Below are 17,855 nucleotides of genomic sequence, written 5' to 3' on the forward strand. Positions count from 1 at the left end.
CCTGTGTTTCTGCTGGCTGGGAATAGGCTTGCCATTTGTCCAATCATGGTGGGTAAACTCCCACTGTAAGGCCCAATCTCCCATTCTCAAAAAATTAACGAGTAGGTGGTAGTGGCTCAGTGACAGAACATCTATTCAATCTCTGGCATCTCCAGCTAAAGGGATCAGGTAGTAGTCCTCTGCTTCAGACCCTAGAAAGTTGCTGCCAGTCTGAGGACTGGAAGGTAGCTAATGTCACTCCCATCTTCAAAAAGGGTTCCAGAGGAGATCTGGGAAATTACAGGCCAGTCACTCTGACATCGATACCGGGTAAGTTGGTGGAAACTATTATTAAGGAAAGAATTAGTAGGCACATTAATGAACAAAAACTATTGAGGCAGACTCAGCATGGGTTCTGTAAGGGAAGATCTTGTCTCACTAACCTGTTAGTGTTTTTTGAGGGAGTGAACAAACATGTGGACATGGGGGACCCAATAGATGTTGTTTACCTTGACTTCCAGAAAGCTTTTGATAAAGTTCCCCATCAAAGGCTCCTAAGTAAGCTCAATAGTCACGAGAGAAAGGGACAAGTCCTCTTGTGGATCAAAAACTGGCTAATTAATAGGAAACAGAGAGTGAGTATAAATGGACAATTTTCTCAGTGGAGGGTGGTAAGCAGTGGGGTACCACAGGGTTCAGTACTTGGTCCACTGCTTTTTAACTTGTTCATTAATGATTTGGGGTTGGGAGTAAGCAGTGAAGTGGCTAAATTTGTGGATGATACGAAGTTGTTCAGGGTGGTGAAAACCAGTGAGGATTGTGAGGCACTCCAAACGGATCTGTCAAGGATGGGCGAGTGGGCGTCAACATGGCAAATGGGGTTCAATGTGGCCAAGTGCAAAATGATGCACAGTGGAGCCAAAAATCCTAACTATAAATACACGTTGATGGGGTCCAAACTGGCAGAGACTGACCAAGAGAGAGATCTTGGAGTTGTAGTAGATAGCTCAATGAAAATGTCTAGACAGTGTGCAACTGCAATAAAAAGGCCAATGTTATGCTGGGGATTATTAGTGTTGAGAAATGGACTAATTTATGGTTTTATATCCGCTACACACACAATACATGGACTGTGCGCACACATCTGTATACCATAGGCCTAGAGAAAGCTGTTAGCATCACCTACTGTGAGAGAACTCACATAGGGAACACTTGCCTGCCTTTTATGTTAATGTAGCTTGCACACATTCAGCACAAAGCCTTATGGGTAGAAGAAGCACATGTTAGCCATTGTGTGCAGAGCAACAACCAAGAAGGAGAAATTCCCCCATTGCTGAGGATACTAGATGTCATGTTTCACATGGACCTGATCTGCATTTGAATTGCTGTTTCCTGTTGATGGTATCTTGTCAGCCTGGTAAAGCCAAGATTCATCAGCACAACAAAGAGATGTCCTGAAGCTGAGATTTCACACCTGGCCAGATGGTATTCCATGAGATAGAGTGTAGAGTTTCAAATATCGCCCCACCCATAGAATACCTACCCCCTTTCTACATGCACCAATGAGGGAGGCCATGGGATGGACTTGTAAGTAGGTGGGATTGCAGTTTGGCAAGGTGCCACCCACCTGGAGTTCATTGCAACAGACAAGACTTCTGGAAACAGGCAAGTATGAACCGATTTACCTACCTACCTCCTAAGTAACTAAACTATTTTATTTCTATTTCTGTAACTCGAAAGGAAACTTGACTGTATGCGAATGAGAGACTGATTATTTTGTATGTGTGACTTTGATATCCTTCAGTAAAAAGATTATTTGTTTTGGAAAAACACCCATGTGTTCCATTACTGGAACTCTGGGTTCAGATACGACCTTGGTATAGCTGGCCAGGACGTTAAATTTAGTTAGCCTCTGTTGTAGATAAAGCAGTTGGCGTAACATTAGGAAGGGAAGGGAAAGCAAATCACCCAGTATCATAATGCCCCTGTATAAATTAATGATGCGGCCTCATTTGGAGTACTGTGTACAGTTCTGGTCACCACACCTCAAAAAGGATATTATAGCATTGGAAAAAGTGCAGAAAAGGGCAACTAGAATGTAAAAGGTTTGGAACACTCACCCTATGAAGAAAGGTTAAAGCACTTGGGGCTCTTTAGCTTGGAGAAACGAGGGCTGAGGGGTGACATGATTGAGGTTTACAAGATTATGCGTGGAATAGAGCAGGTGGAGAAAGAAGTCCTTTTCTCCCTTTCTCACAATACAAGAACTTGTGGGCACTCAATGAAATTGCTGAGCAGTTGGGTTAGAACAGATAAAAGGAAGTACTTCTTCACCCAAAGAGTGATTAACACATGGAATTCACTGCCACAGGAGGTGGCGGCGGCTACAAGCATGGACAGCTTCAAGAGGGAATTAGATAAGCATATGGAACAGAAGTCCATCAGTGGCTATTAGCCACAAGGTATAGATAGGAACTCTCAGTCTGGGGCAAGTGATGCTCTGTGGCACCTGGTATTTTTGGCTGCTGTGTGACAGAGTGTTGGACTAGATGGGCCATTGGCCTGATTCAGTATTGGCTTATCTTATGTTCTTATGAATAGACAATACTGACTTTGATAGGGTAGTGGTCTGATACAATATATGGCAGTGCAGCACACTGCTTTTTTGGGGGGACTGTTTCCACTTTAAACATTTTCTTTGTGTAATAAACTGGGTAGTTTCTGCAGCCACCAGGAATTTTAAGAAATTCCAGATCTTCTCTCTGTTTCTGCTGTTGGTAATGTGACCCAGGGTCTGGGCTTTCAAAGGTCTATGTGGCCCTGAGGAAGGATTGAACTGAATTCTGGGTTAAACTTAAACAAAACATGATTTATTGATTAAGGAACAAAAATAAGTTGCTGGTTAACTGTAACTGTATTGGGGAAAAGTAACTGGTAAATAAACTGGCAAGGTATCACACACAGTCTTTTGACATTAAGATCCCACTCTGACAGAAATCTCTCACATAGGCAGCCACACTGGCTTAGCTCTTTGTACTATTGGTTCTCTTTCTTTACTTTAAAGTCTCACAGACCCTTCTCATAGCTCCTTCACACAACTCTTAAAGCCGTATATACTGAACTCTGAACTCTTTTAAGTTTCCACACAGACTGTGTCAGCTCACTCACTGACTCACTAACTGAATAACTGATTTCTCTAACTGACTTCTCTATAACTCAGATTCACTCAAACTGACTTCAAGACACACACATATTCACTTCGAACAACTCCTCCCACTCTCAGTCATCCTCCAGTCACAACACACTTCTCTCTCTCAATCACTCTACTCTACTAACACTGCACTCCAACCAAACATTTAAAGGAACACACACAGTAAAACAAGGAATCGTTACAGGCAGTGTGTCTTACATGTATGGAGTTATAAATCTCTTGTTCTAAAATAAACTCATAATCTTCCTAGTATATATTAGAACATGAAGCAACCGTTCTCTGTACTGGCCTACCCCTATACACTTAGCACTCTCCAGGCATGGTGAATTGCACTGAATTAATAATTATCACAATACTTTGTGTCTGATGAAATGGTGTCTTGTTTGCCTTTGTGCTTCAAATTACTTGAAGAACTGAAGTGGCTGATTTCCCCCCCAGATTTCAGGTGGCATATTTTTTTCTATGGAAGTTGTTGCCATCCTTGAAATTTTTTATACGTATAGCTGTGGGAACTTAAAATAACATCACATTTTTATTCCTCCCTTCTTCCAAGGAGTTCACTGGAATATACATGGTTCTTTTCTTCTCCACTTTATTTTCCACACACTTGACTTACTCCTTATCTTCTTGCCAGCTGATCCACAAGCATTGGGCTCTGTTTGAGCACATGTCTGCCCTCCCTGTGCATTTTTCAAAGCTGTGGAGTCAATTTACTTTCTTCTGCACATGCCTTCAATAATGAGGATTTTCAAGGGAGGGTGTTGTCATCACTGGTGGTGTCATCAGTGGAATCACAGCACCCCCCCTAAAAAGATATAAGGAAGGTATAAAGAGATATATAGAAAAAGGCATACTACTGCAAAGGAAAGGGCTAAAGACCTACTTTTTTAATGAAAGCTGGGGATTCCGTGAACCCACTAAGCCTACTGTTTCAATACTCTAGCAATACAGCAAGATATTAGTGCCATTTTTTTTTAAAGGAAACAAAACCGTTTATCTTCATAGGAGGGGGAGGAGAGGGAGTGGTTTGACCATGATAGGCAAGTCATCGATAAATGGATTGGAGGTGGGTGGAGCAAAGAAAACAGAGAAAAATCTTATGCATGAGGAAAAAGGCAACTCAAAATAGGCTTCCAGAGAAACCGTGGGTAAATGTGGTTTCAAAATAACTACCAAAAAAAAAAAAAGGCGGGGGAAACAAAGTGAAAATTAAAAGCATAAAAATGTGTGCAGAAATGAGAGGCTAAACCAAAGCAGTATGGTGCCAGAAATGACCCAAAAACCCATGTGGAAAAGCCCTTTATGAAGTAGATGAGGCTGTGTGTGAGATTGGTCCAAAATTACCCACTGAGTTTACTAACTGAGTGAGGATTTGAGCTAGGGAGACAAAAACACTTTGTTGGCCCCATTTTCTCAGTAACTTTCCCACTTTTATTTCAAAACTAACAGTACATGGAGATGATAGTCAAAGAGAACTGCTTCACATTTCTTCATGGGGACTGAAGTTTGTTTGGTTGCCTAGGTCTTTCTCAAGTCATAAGAACATAAGAGAAGCCAGTGTTGGGTCAGGCCAATGGCCCATCCAGTCCAACACTCGTCACAGAATGGCCAAAAATACCAGGTGCCATCAGGAGGTGCAGCAGTGGGGCCAGGACATTAGAAGCCCTCCCACTATTGCCCCCCACCCAAGCACCAAGATTACAGTGCTTCACTTGCCCCAGACTGAGAGTTCCTATCTATACCTTGTGGCTAATAGCCACTGATGGTCCTCTGCTCCATTTTTCTTCCTTGGGGTACCAACATAAAAAAATGTGAGTCAGTCATAAACTGAAATCTTAAAAGCAAAATAGGAAGGTGGCCTATTGCAGGCAATTCTAGTTGATTTTCCAAATTAATGTTTTAGATCACCATGCTGTGGTAGATCTAATTAAATGTCAGAGGGAGAGAGAGAAGACTAAATGCATGCATAAAATATCTTTTATTTTATCATTACATTTTTATAATAAAATTTACTTGTCATCTTAATGTAATAATGTAGCTAACAGGATAATTTGTTTCTGAATATAATTAAGATGTACAGAATGAGGAAGCAGGGCCCTCTGAAATGTCAGATTCACTCTGTTGGAGAGAGCTTATCGGGAGGGAGATGGTTGTAATTTAGAAAAAAACAATCCCATTGAAAAAGTCCTGGCTGGACAGAAATGGTGTGTGGAGAAGAGTGGGGGGGGGGGGGAAGAGGGGGACAGGAAATGGCATCACTTGCCTGACCTCTCTTTCCTCCTCTATTGCCTTATTAATTGGAGCATCGTATAGGGGTTAGAATATCAGACTAGGATATGGGAGAGCCAGGTTCAAATCCCCACTCAGCCATGGTTGCTTGCTAGTTGACCTGTCACTCAGGGGGCGATTTCGCACTAGAGCTGCCTCGCAGCGCAGCCGCCGTTTGCCCTGACACAAACATGTCAATTTCACACCCGAGGCTCTGGGGCTGCATTTGACCCGCGGCTTCGTCCGATTTCCTCCGCAGTTTCATGATCCTCAAAAACCGGGATCACGAAACTGCGGAGGAAATCGGGCGAAGCCAGGAGTCAAAATGCAGCCCCGGAGCCTTAGGTGTGAAATTGACATGTTTGTGTCGGGGCAAACGGCGGCTGCGCCGCGAGGCAACTCTAGTGCGAAATCACCCTCTCTGTCTAAACTACCTCATGGTTGTTATTGTTGGGGTTTTTTTTGATGCGGGTCCCTACTGAGAAGAAAAGCGGTCTTTAAATATTGAAATAGAGAAACCGTAAGGCTGTATTTTTAAAATGACCTGAGTTATTTTTAGGATTTCATGATCAACAAACAGGACAGAAATAAAATAAATAACAAAGTGAATGCCATCTTTACTGAGAAGAAGAGTTGGATTTATGCCCCACACTTCACTTGGAGTCTCAGAGTGGCTTACAATCTCCTTCCCTTCCCCACCCCACAACAGACACCCTGTGAGATAGGTGGAGCTGAGAGAGCTCTCTCGAGAACTGCCCTTGAGAGAACAGCTCTGAGAGAAGTGTGACTGACCCCAGGTCACCCAGCTGCCTGCATGTGGAGAAGTAGGGAATCAAACCCAGTTCTCCCAGATTAGAGTCCACTGCTCTTAACCACTCCACCAAAAGGACAGCAACCCTAAATGTAAGATGACCCCCCCCAAGTTGCACCCCAAACAATCTCTCTCTCTCTCTCTCTCTCTCTCTCTCTCTCTCTCTGTATAAACTGGACACAGCTGTAATTTGTAAGACAACCTCCCCATTTTTGTTTAGGATGGCATATCTAGAAAAAAAAACCTAGTTTTGCATTGGAGTAAATACTGTCTATTATATTGTTTCTAGATATGGTTGTTAACATAGGGAAACTTACTTGTTTGGAAAAAAAATCTTCAGTCCTTCCATTAATGACTCCTGATTAGTATCTATATGGTACAGAAATCTGTAGAACTCATTGCAAAGTATATGCCCTGGGAATTGTTCCCTTTTTGGTGAAAGTTTGGAATTATTATTATTATTTAACTCCGATTCTGATGAGGGTTTGGTTCACTGTGAGGACTGAAGGCGAGAGTTCACTTTAAATAAAAAAAATAAATGGCTCTCTTGCCCTGACCTGGATAGCCCAGACTAACCCAGTCTCATCAGATCTTGGAAGGGCTGACTCTGGCAAGTACTTGGAAGGACGATTTCTAGGGAATACCAGAGACAGGACGCAGAGGCAGGCTAATCAAGCCACCTCTCTGAAAAATGTACAAGCCCCCAGTACAGGTCACCAGAAGTCAACCATGACTTCCAGGCAAGCACATAAACACACACAATATATATATAAGTAGCGTATCTGGAGCTAGATAATCCCATAGCAAGTCACGGTGCAGCATGTCACATACCTCATGTAATTATACAACAGTACTCCTGTGACATAAATTAAGACAGGACTCATCATGTGGCGCATTGATTATTTTTAATAGTGCTCTGTCTCTCATGTACAATTTGTATACTATGGTGTATTATTTAAAGTGCACAACTGAATACCTGTAAATTCTGTTTTGTTTGTTGCTTGCAGCAGCCAGATGGTATGGAACTCTGTATACCTCTGCTTAGTGTTGCTGAATGTTAAACAGGCGAAACAAAACAGAACACATTCACAATATTTTCTGTTGTGCTCCACGTTTTCACCCATCTTTGCACAAATTACTAACTCACCTCTGGGTTTGCTTGACATTGTTACATTCTTTGTAACAATTCTCATGTTATAGCTTCATTAAGGATTATGATGATTAGCACTGAAGTGGTGCTTTTCTCAAGTGCTCAGATTCATGGCCATGGATCAGACATAATGACAAAACATGGGTCAAGGCAGAGCATCATTCCAATGTGTGTGCATGCTTCCTGCTCAGTTCTCCTTCCCCTCTACTCTGTTGCACACTTTGAGTCACTTCATGCCTTTTTGTTCTTGTTGTTGTTGTTCAGTCACACAGTCGAGTCTGACTCTTCAAGATCCCATGGACCACCTTACGCCAGGCCCTCCTGTCTTCCATTGTCCTCTCGAGTTTGCTTAATTTTATGTTCGTTGCATCGATAACACTGTCTAACCATCTCATTCTTTGCCATCCCCGTCTTCTTTTACCTTCGAGAAGACCCAGCATCAGGGTCTTCTCCAGTGAGTACTCCCTTCTCATTTGGTGGCCAAAGTATTTGAGCTTCAGCTTTTGATTTAGTGCAAAAACATAATTTGCCAGTTTGGACTTGTGAATGCTTTCCTAACCACTATTGAAACCCGCAGCAAAAGGCAGTGCCAAATAATGGCTGGGAATTATAGCCTTGTTCACATGTTACAGTGTACTCAAGTACATCCTGCATGTATATGTGTCCATCACTTTGTAAGGCAGACCAATGTGCATTCACTTTACAAAGGACACTGGGGACCATTACCTGGATAATTGTGTCGTTTCGATCACATATTCAGCTGTATATGCATTGAATGTAATGTGAGAAGTCCCCAACACTTTCATAAAGAAAAATCAAGTGTACACAGTATATACATAGTGTGCATATGTTCATTGTAAACTGAACAGGGCTAATGTCCCAACATAATAATGTATAATTAATCTTTTACTCTTCACAAAAATAATTCAAAGCTACCTTATACCAAATCAAACCATCACCCATATTGTCTTCTCTCCAGGGTCTCATGCAAAAAACAAACAAAAAAGGCCAGTACAGTGTAATGGTCGGTGTAATGGGGCAAGTTCTGGGAGCCTCAGGTTCAGATTCCTACTCTGCCATGTAAGCTTGGCAACCTTGGGTCAGTCATGCATTCTCAGCCTTACCTACTTCACATGGTGGCTGTTGTGGAAATAAAATGGAGGAGGCAAGAACGATGTTGTAAGCTGCTTTAGGTCTCCAGTTGGGGAGGAAAGCAGGGTATAAATAGCTACACAAATAAAAAGTTCTTTCCCAGCTCTTGCTTTCTGAGACCTTCTGCATCCAGAGTTGACATATCATCACTAAGTCATCGTTCATGGCACTTCCCTTTTTTAAATAGATTTTAACATTTCAGTTAATAAACTGACAGGCATAAAACATGAACTACAATCGTACAATCATACATCTACAATCATCCACAGCTACTATTACGTACAATAATCTGTCATACATAAAACATCATAATCATACAAAAGCATAAAACATAAACTACAAATCCTTTAAACCATATAGTTATCAATCAAATCATATATCTATATATAACTTGCTTATATATATATATGTTCTTAATTTTTCACTTCTATTTAAATATCCTTATTCTATCTTTTCCCTCTATCTTCATATCAAATAATGTTTCTATTACAAACATATGTTGCCAGTCTCTTCTTTTTTATCTTTTTCTATTTTAATTTATTCTTAATTTTCAGATATATAATTGAAAAAAATACTTTCCATTTTTTCTTAAAATTCTGAGATCAGCCTCTTGTGCATATAGGATGTTTGTTTTGCCATTGTCGCATATTCATATGGTTTGTTCTTCCACTCCTTCAGATATGGACATTTTTCTGCCTTCCATTTTTGCTGCAAATATTACTTTTGCCAATGTCACCATGTACTGAAATAATCCACAATGCATTTTTGTAATATTACTTGGTAAAATATTTAGTAACATATTTTTGGGATCCATCACAAGCTTGAATTTTAATATCTTTTGCATTTCTTCATGTTGTTGTACTGTCACACAGTTTAATTTCATGTTTATTGCATCAATAACCATCTCATCCTTTGTCGTCCCCTTTTTCTTTTACCTTCAGTGTTTCCCAGCATCAGGGTCTTCTCCAGTGAATGCTCCCTTCTCATTTGGTGGCCAAAAGATTTGAGCTTCAGTTTCAGTATCTGGCCTCCCAGGGAACAGTCAAGGTTGATTTCTTTTAGGATTGACTGATTTGATCTCCTTGCAGTCCAAGGGACTCTCAAGCACCATAATTCGAAAGCATCTATTCTTCAGCACTTGGCCTTCCTTATGGTCCAACTCTCACAGCCATACATTACTACTGGGAATACCGTTGTTTTGACCATACAGACTTTTGTTGGCAGGGTGATGTCTCTACTTTTTTATTATGCTGTCTAGGTTTGCCATCGCTTTTCTCCTAAGGAGCAGGTATCTTTTAATTTCATGGCTGCGGTCACCATCTGCAGTGATCTTGGATCCCAGAAATGTGAATTCTGTCACTGCTTCCATGACTTCCCCTTGTATTTGCCAAGGAGTGATGTGGCTGGATGCCATGATCTTAGTTTTCTTGATGTTGAGTTTCAAGCCAACTTTTGTTCTCTCCTCATGTACTCTCCTCATGTACATGTTCTTCATGTACTTCTATCCAACATTTCTTTATTACTCTTTATTAGTTTTTGCCCTGTCTTTCAGTAATATACCATCTAAAAACATTTAATACCAGTTCTCCCTTAATATTTGACGTTTGGTAAATTTAATTTCTTTAGTCCATAAGTTTTCCCACTGGCTCATGCATATATTTTCTCCAAAATCTTGCATCCATTTTATCATACAATTTTTAACTTGCTCTGTTTCTGTATCGTATTGTAATAACATTTTATAATTTTTTTTGAATAGATGCTTTGATTCTCCAATAATTAATTGTTCAAAAGCTGTTTTCTGTCTTAGCTGGCCCCCTTCTTTAGCTATCTGTTCTTTGAATTTAGACACCATTTGATAATAAAACCACCACAGAATGTGTTCATCTTGAATTTATTGCCAGGATTTTATTTTCTCTTGTTTATCCATCATATACTCATAATTCATATAGTCAATTTTGTTTCTTATACCAATGTCACAGTAGGCATCAATTGGAGCTGTCAATGGCAAGGTTGAAATCATATTCTTAGTAGTCCATCCCTCAAAATATGAGTGCCATCTTGTCTTTGAATAGATTTTTAAGGATTTCTTAATCCATAAATAATTGTGGATTCCTTCTTTAGTATCAATTGTCTCCATCTTAATGTTTCTTCTGTTTGGGTTTATAATCCTGTCTGATATCCAGACTAATGCAGCTGTTTGGCGATACAGTTTGATATTTGGTACAGCTAAACCTCCTCTTTTGTTTTCATTCTGTAATATTTTAAATCTTATTCTTGGTTTCCTCCTGCTCCATAAAAATATATTTAAAATTTCCTGCCATTTCTTTTCATCTATATGGATTGGTAACATTTGAAACAGAAAATTCAACTTTGGTAATGTTTTCATTTTAACAGCAGAAATTCTTCCTAACCACAAAATTTCCAGTCTTTTCCATCTTTGTAAATCTTCAGTAATGCTTACCCAGACTTTTTAACAGTTATCTTTACATAAATTATCATTTTGCCATTACATATATAGTTTATTGATTTTTTTTGTAACAACACATTCTGTTAATCAATCACTTTATTACAACAGTCAGCGACCAGCAGTACAGTTTGATTGAGAAATGCAAAAGCCAGCGACCAGCAATACAGTTGGGTTGAATTTTTTTTTTAAAGATAAAAAGTGATAAAATTAAATCTTACAAAAATGTCCAAAATCATGCCAAATGATTACAAAGTCATTATGCCAAAAAGGATTTTCAATGCTTGTAAACCTGAGCACAGAATTTAGCCACCTGTCGAGTAGTCTGGTGGTTTCTATCTGACAGGAGATAATCAAGCTTGATTTTATTTGATCTCCCAGGACATCTTCCTAGCAGTGGGCTAATACTTTCCGATCGGACCTTTGTATAGTTAGGACAGTTTAAAAAATGTGTTCTATAGAGTCAATTTTACCCAGAGAGCAAGAACAGAGCCTTAAAGGGTAAGGGATTGCTTTAAACACTGCCGAAGGTAAAGTCAAACTTCTGGCCAGTGTGAATGCCCGTCTGGTGTTGTTAGATTCCAGAAAATATAAATAAGCAGCTGGGGCTGCAGTGTATCTGTTTTTTTTCTGAGGAAATGAACTCTGGAGACCTTGAGATGTCCATTTGTCTTTCGGTATCTGTCACTCTTTGCTTGATGAGTGATTTTGCCTGATCTATTCCAAGATTCAAGAGGGCTTGGGGAGATAAGCCTAATGTTTTAATAGATTTCAGAACCTCCTTTTGCCAACTGGAATGAAATTGGTCTTTCAGCATTAATGAAAACAGGCTATGTGGGATTGTATTTCCTGCCAGCCATTTAAAGATTGATAGGATGCATATTCTAGCCCTTAACATTCCTGTCTCAAGTCTAACCCAGGAGTTTGACACACATTTAGGCACCTGGAGAATAGCTCTCAGGAATCTGGATTTTACTCTCTCAAGTGGAGAGAAAGAGGAAGATGGTGGTCCAAGGAATGTTCATGTAATAGTCGGGCGAATGATATAGCTTTAAATAATTTAAGGGCAGCTGGTATATAATGGCCACTTGAGATCAATGAAATTTCAAAATGATATTTGCAGTTTTCTCTCCTGCATCTGCAACATAGCTGCTATGGGCTGCTCTGGAACCAGATGCTTGAAAGACTATGCCCAGATATTTAAAGCTGGTAACTTGTTCTAATTGATTCCCCTGCAAGACCCAGCGTCTGGTCTTTAGGTTTTCCCCAAAGGCCAGAATCTTAGTTTTATCATAACTGATAGTAAATTGTTCTTTATCACAGTAGAGAGAGAGTTTTTTTTAAGCGCTTGTTTCAGTCCTATAGGGGTTCTAGAGAGTAGTACAGCATCATCTGCATATAATAATATGTGAATGTGCCGATGTGCTAGTTTGAGGGGATGGAGATCTGGATCATTCATAAAATTTACAAGGTTGTTGATATAGAATATAAACAGCAATGGGGCTAAGAGGCACCCTGTCTAACACCCTTGTAGGTTTGGATGGGATCAATCAGATGCCCGTTTTGGCTGCATCTTACTCTGAGGGTAGTTTGCTCATGACTAGCCTGAATGAGAAACAGCAATCATCTTATCGGTGGAAGAGGCCTCTAACTTTTGCCATAGTCTAGTTCTGGAGACCATGTCAAAAGCTGCCTTTAAATCTACAAACATCTATAAAGTGATGTTGGGCCTCCGGTGTTGTATTTCTCCACAAGATGTTGCAACGTTAAGCAGTGGTCTAATGTTGACCTACCTGCTCTGAAGCTTGCTTGTTCTTCTACAATAATACCCTCCTGTTCTAGCCAAACTGGAAATTTTTCCAATAAATGTTTTGCATAAAGCTTACTTACAGTACTTAATAAACTAATTGGTCTATAATTTGATGTGTCCTCTTTCTTTCCTTTCTTGCAAAAAGGGACTACTATGGCCATGCCCCAGTCTTTGGGGGATACATTCTGTTATTTTTTCCCTATCTCTTCTTGTTCTGCTTTGGTTGCTGCTAATAACATTATCTTGGTCTTCTTTTTTATTCAGTTTATGTCCAGAATAAATTCTAAATCTAATTATTTGTTCCATTGTATATTTCAGAGAAATGTTCAGTTTTATTACTGATATAACCACATCATCTACATAGCTTTTCATCTAGTATTCTTCTTTTATTCCAGCAATTCCGATGTCTTCTCTAAATTTTATAGTCAATATTTCCATTGCCAGAATAAATAATAGTGGTGATATTGGACAACCATGTCAAGTTCCTTTTTCTATTTCAATTTCCCCCATTAAGGAGCCATTTATTAAGATTCTAGTTTCCTGTTCAGTATAAATGCTTTGCATCCAATTTAAAAATTCAGTTCCACAGTTCATATTTTGTAGTACTTTCATTAAAAATAACCAACACCTACGGGCTGGGCACACCACAAAGTATCAACAGGAAGGGTCCAAGGGATACAGTTGCAGTATTTCAAGACTTACGCACTAAAAAGAGTATCCTGAATGAAGTACGGAAGCATGGGTTTTTTTACCTTTCAAGATAAAAAGATTGAGATATTCCCTGATCTGCCCAGTGAGGCTATCACCAGGCGCAGGGATCTCAATCCAATAATTAATCAGCTGAACTCAGCTAACATTAGGTATAGATGGTCGGGCCCAGCGAAGATCCAGGTGCAGCATCAGGGAACAAATTACTGGGCTGAAGATATTGATTTAGGATTTCAAATGTTACAGCTGCTGGGAATCCCCATTCCTATGGATTCTGACAAAAAAGGCTACAAGAGGACTTTGGTTTCTCACCACAGAAGACTAATAAAGTTACCGTCCGGCAAGTTGCTACAAAAAAGAACTGATTGTAACGAAGCCTTAGTCTCAGTAAATCCATACTGGTTAATATGTATAGTTTAATAGTTACATGTAATATATCTGTTTCTTAAACTGTTGTTGCTGTTTGTTTAAGCCATAGACTTTGAAGTCTTTTCAGGGAGTGAAGGAGCATACCAATGCTTACGCCGGTAAGCCCTCATTTTTCTTTTCCTGGGTTTTTTTATTGGAAGTGGGGCTGACCATATTTGGTTCTCCCACTCTCTCGCTTGGAGTGTTTCCAAGTGGGAGCCACCGGGACCCTTTCCTGAGTAATTCTTTGCTTAATCTATTGTTGAACTTATAAATTTGTATATCTTATCTATTTTTTATTTATCTGTATATTTGTTCTACCTAGTTTTCTCTGCAGGATCAGGGGGGAGGGGAGGGAGGGGAGGGGTAGTTGGTTTTTTTAAATTTAAACACATCTTAATTTATTAGCTCAGTGCATTATAATAATTGAGATTATATATCAATTTATTTAATTTGAAGGTTTTTAATTTTAAGGAGTTGATTGGGGAAGGGTGGGGAGGGTCACTGAGGTTTTTAGCTAAGCTTGTTAAGGTTGAATAATTAATTAATTTACATTCTTGATCATTAGGTAACAATATAGTATAAGTAAAACAGATTGGAGTTATTAAAACTATATATTTATATTTCATAAAATCAATTTTGTTACTGCGTACTGAAATCTGGTTAATCAATAGTTGGAAATAATTTGCTTATTAAATAATTCATCAATACATAAATATGAAACAATTAGAATATTTCTGAGGCAAATTGAGCTTATATCCCTGATCTTATTGTATAAGGTTATACAAGACACAACTATAGTAAGGAGTGCATCTGTTCTGCTTCCCATACAAAGAGTACCATTCTTTGGTAAGTCTTTCTATACCTTCCCAATAAGGGCTTAGTTGATATAAGGGCATCATATATTGTTGCTCGCCAAGTATTATGATGTATAACTCTATTAGAGTCTACTCCTATAATGTAAGAGAGCTGAACAACGTTATCAAAAAAGGAGGATTCAAACTCAAATCTCTAAACTAAACCCACATATTATATTTCTACAGGAGACCCATATTACTGACTCCTCGGCTCCTCTTTTTAAAACTAAACTTTTTCAACAACAATATCTGGACAAGGGGTCATCAAAATCCCGAGGAACTGCCATTTTGTTATCAAAAGATCTGAAATTCATTCATCAGGCTACTTTGGCAGATCCACAGGGAAGATATATTTTCGTTAAAGGGATTCTAGACACCTTACCTATTATTTTGGCTTCTCTTTATGCACCGAATCAGGACCAACTTTCTTTCATTGAACAAACTTTGAGAAAATTAGATAACTTCCACATAGGTGGAATAATTTTAGGTGGCGGTTTAAATTTTGTAATGGACCTCTCAAGAGACAAATCTTCTTTCAAACCATGCTCAAGGAAAACAAAAAACACTCTTACCAAACTGCCCCCAATTCTTACGGATTTCAATCTTATAGATACATGGAGACATATGCACCCCACGGAGAGGGATTATTCTTATTACTCTATGTGTCATGGTACATACACCAGGATAGACTATGTTCTGGTTTCCCCTTGCTTAGTGAATAAAATTTAGTCATCACATATAGGCAGTCAGATCTGGTCAGACCATTGTTGGGTTCATTGTACTCTTGCCTTAAATAATGATAACACACACTCTAAGCGCTGGATTATGAATAACTCTTTATTGTTAAATAAAAAAGTAGCGGAAGAAATAGAAAGTAACATCTGTAATTATTTTGCAGACAATACTCCAGAATCTTTTTCTGTAGACATGATTTGGGATGCCTTCAAACCAGTCATCAGAGGCTGTGTGATTTCCAAGGTGTCCTTGGTAGAGAAACAGAAACAATAGGTGAGAACTGCTCTTACTCAAAAGATATCTCTCTTGGAGCAGCAACACAAAGAAACTGGAAACAATATATATATAAAAGAGATTAGTGGCAGAGCATAGATCGCTTGAAGTACTAGATATGACAACCATACAGAAAAACATGATTTTCTCTATCTAGAAGAGTAAAACAACAATGCTCTAGGGTAATTACTAAAATGAAGGATACGGAGGGCACTCTACACCATGACTCCAACACTATCACATTTTTTAAAAAAATTTTATACAAAGCTTTACAAATCCAAATCTGTATCCCAGGCCAACATTGACCAATTTTTTCAAAAGTATTCAGTTGACAAAAGTTTGTCATCAGAGCATGTTCAGGTTCTTGAGAATCCTTTCGCTATCCAAGGCATTATAGAGTCAATTAGGAATCTTAAACCTAATAAAGCTCCAGGACCAGATGGATTCATGGCTGAATTTTATAAGAAATATGCAGCCATACTAGCCAAACCTCTAGCGGACACTTGTAACCACACCATTAAAAGAGGATCACTTCCTCCTTCATAGCGTCACAGTTCTATTATTGTACTCCCAAAATCTGGGAAAGATCCAGCAATTGCTGCTTCATATAGGCCTATTTTGTTATTAAATATTGATTTTAAGATTTTCACTTCAATTCGTGTACCAATATGTGGCACAAGATCAGGTAAGTTTTGTAGTACAAATTAATATCCAGTCAAAAATAGAAGATTGAAGTCAAAATGAGGAGGAAGTTCTTGTATTTTATTGCAATGAAATACGGAAAACAGTTAGGCCAAAAGACCCATCTAAACTGACTGCTTTCTGAGCCCAACCAGGAAATACATGAAGTTAAATACTTAAAATGACATCATCATATCATCATCATGGGAATAATATTCAAAAGGCATAATTGGTTACAGAAACGTAAACAACATTTACATGAAAATTCCCTCATTGGTCAAATGCAGGAAAGGTGTGCATATGCAATAGCGTCACATATTTACTTGACATAACCTAAGTCATATCGGCCAAGGCTTGTTCTCACCCAAACAAAAGTGTTGTTCTCTGATACTCAGGAAAAGATCCATTGTGACCCAGACACTATGCAGTTATAACCTAAACAATTAAAACCATGAACCTTATATCTACTTTTGTGCTAATAGAATGTTATTGCCTTGTCTGTTAACAGCAACTGGAAAAATCCCCTTGACAGGAAAGACAAGAGGCCTTCTATATACCAGGTCTTCATTATATTCCAATAAAAAGTTAGATCTCTAATAAACCTATAAAAAACCAGAGGAATATGAAAAAGCAAAAAACAGAGAAAAATCTATATAGTCCCATCTCTACTACAGTTTCATACCTCAATGTGACATTGCTGAAAACACTCATAAAGCCATATTTTTCCAAACCATTGTGCATCCCAAAACCAAAAGGCAGTTCCCCTATCTCTCGATGTAGAGAAAGCATTTGATTTGGTGAAAATCTCCTTCCTCAAATCAGTACTAATAAAAATGGGTTTTGGAAGAAATTTCTTATCAGCAATCTGTGCTATTTATGCTACTCCTAAGGCCACTCTGAATATAAATAATCAAGACTCGAAAACATTTATCTTGCAATATGGCACTAGGCAAGTCTGCCCCTTGTCACCACTGCTTTTTGCCCTGGCAATATAACCATTGGCAAATGCAATTCGCAACAGTGATTCCATACAGGGGTCAAAATAAAAGACAAAACATATAAATTGTCTCTTTTCACAGATGATATGCTTCTATTTATCACGAATCCAACATCTTCCTTACACTCACTCCAACAAACACTTCAGACTTTCGGCTTGGTCTCCGGTCTTAAGATCAACATTTCTAAATCATATCTTCTACCTATCAATTTGGAAGCTGAAACAAAGCGGACAATACAATCAAACTTCTCATACACATGGATTACAAAATATCTTCCTTATATAGGGATTAACATTCCAGTAGACATGAAAAATATCAGGAAACATAACCATGAAAAAATGGAAACAGAA

The sequence above is a fragment of the Gekko japonicus genome, unplaced genomic scaffold, assembly GCF_001447785.1.
Source record: "Gekko japonicus isolate JY-2015 unplaced genomic scaffold, Gekko_japonicus_V1.1 scaffold168, whole genome shotgun sequence".
NCBI classification, from domain to species: domain Eukaryota; kingdom Metazoa; phylum Chordata; class Lepidosauria; order Squamata; family Gekkonidae; genus Gekko; species Gekko japonicus.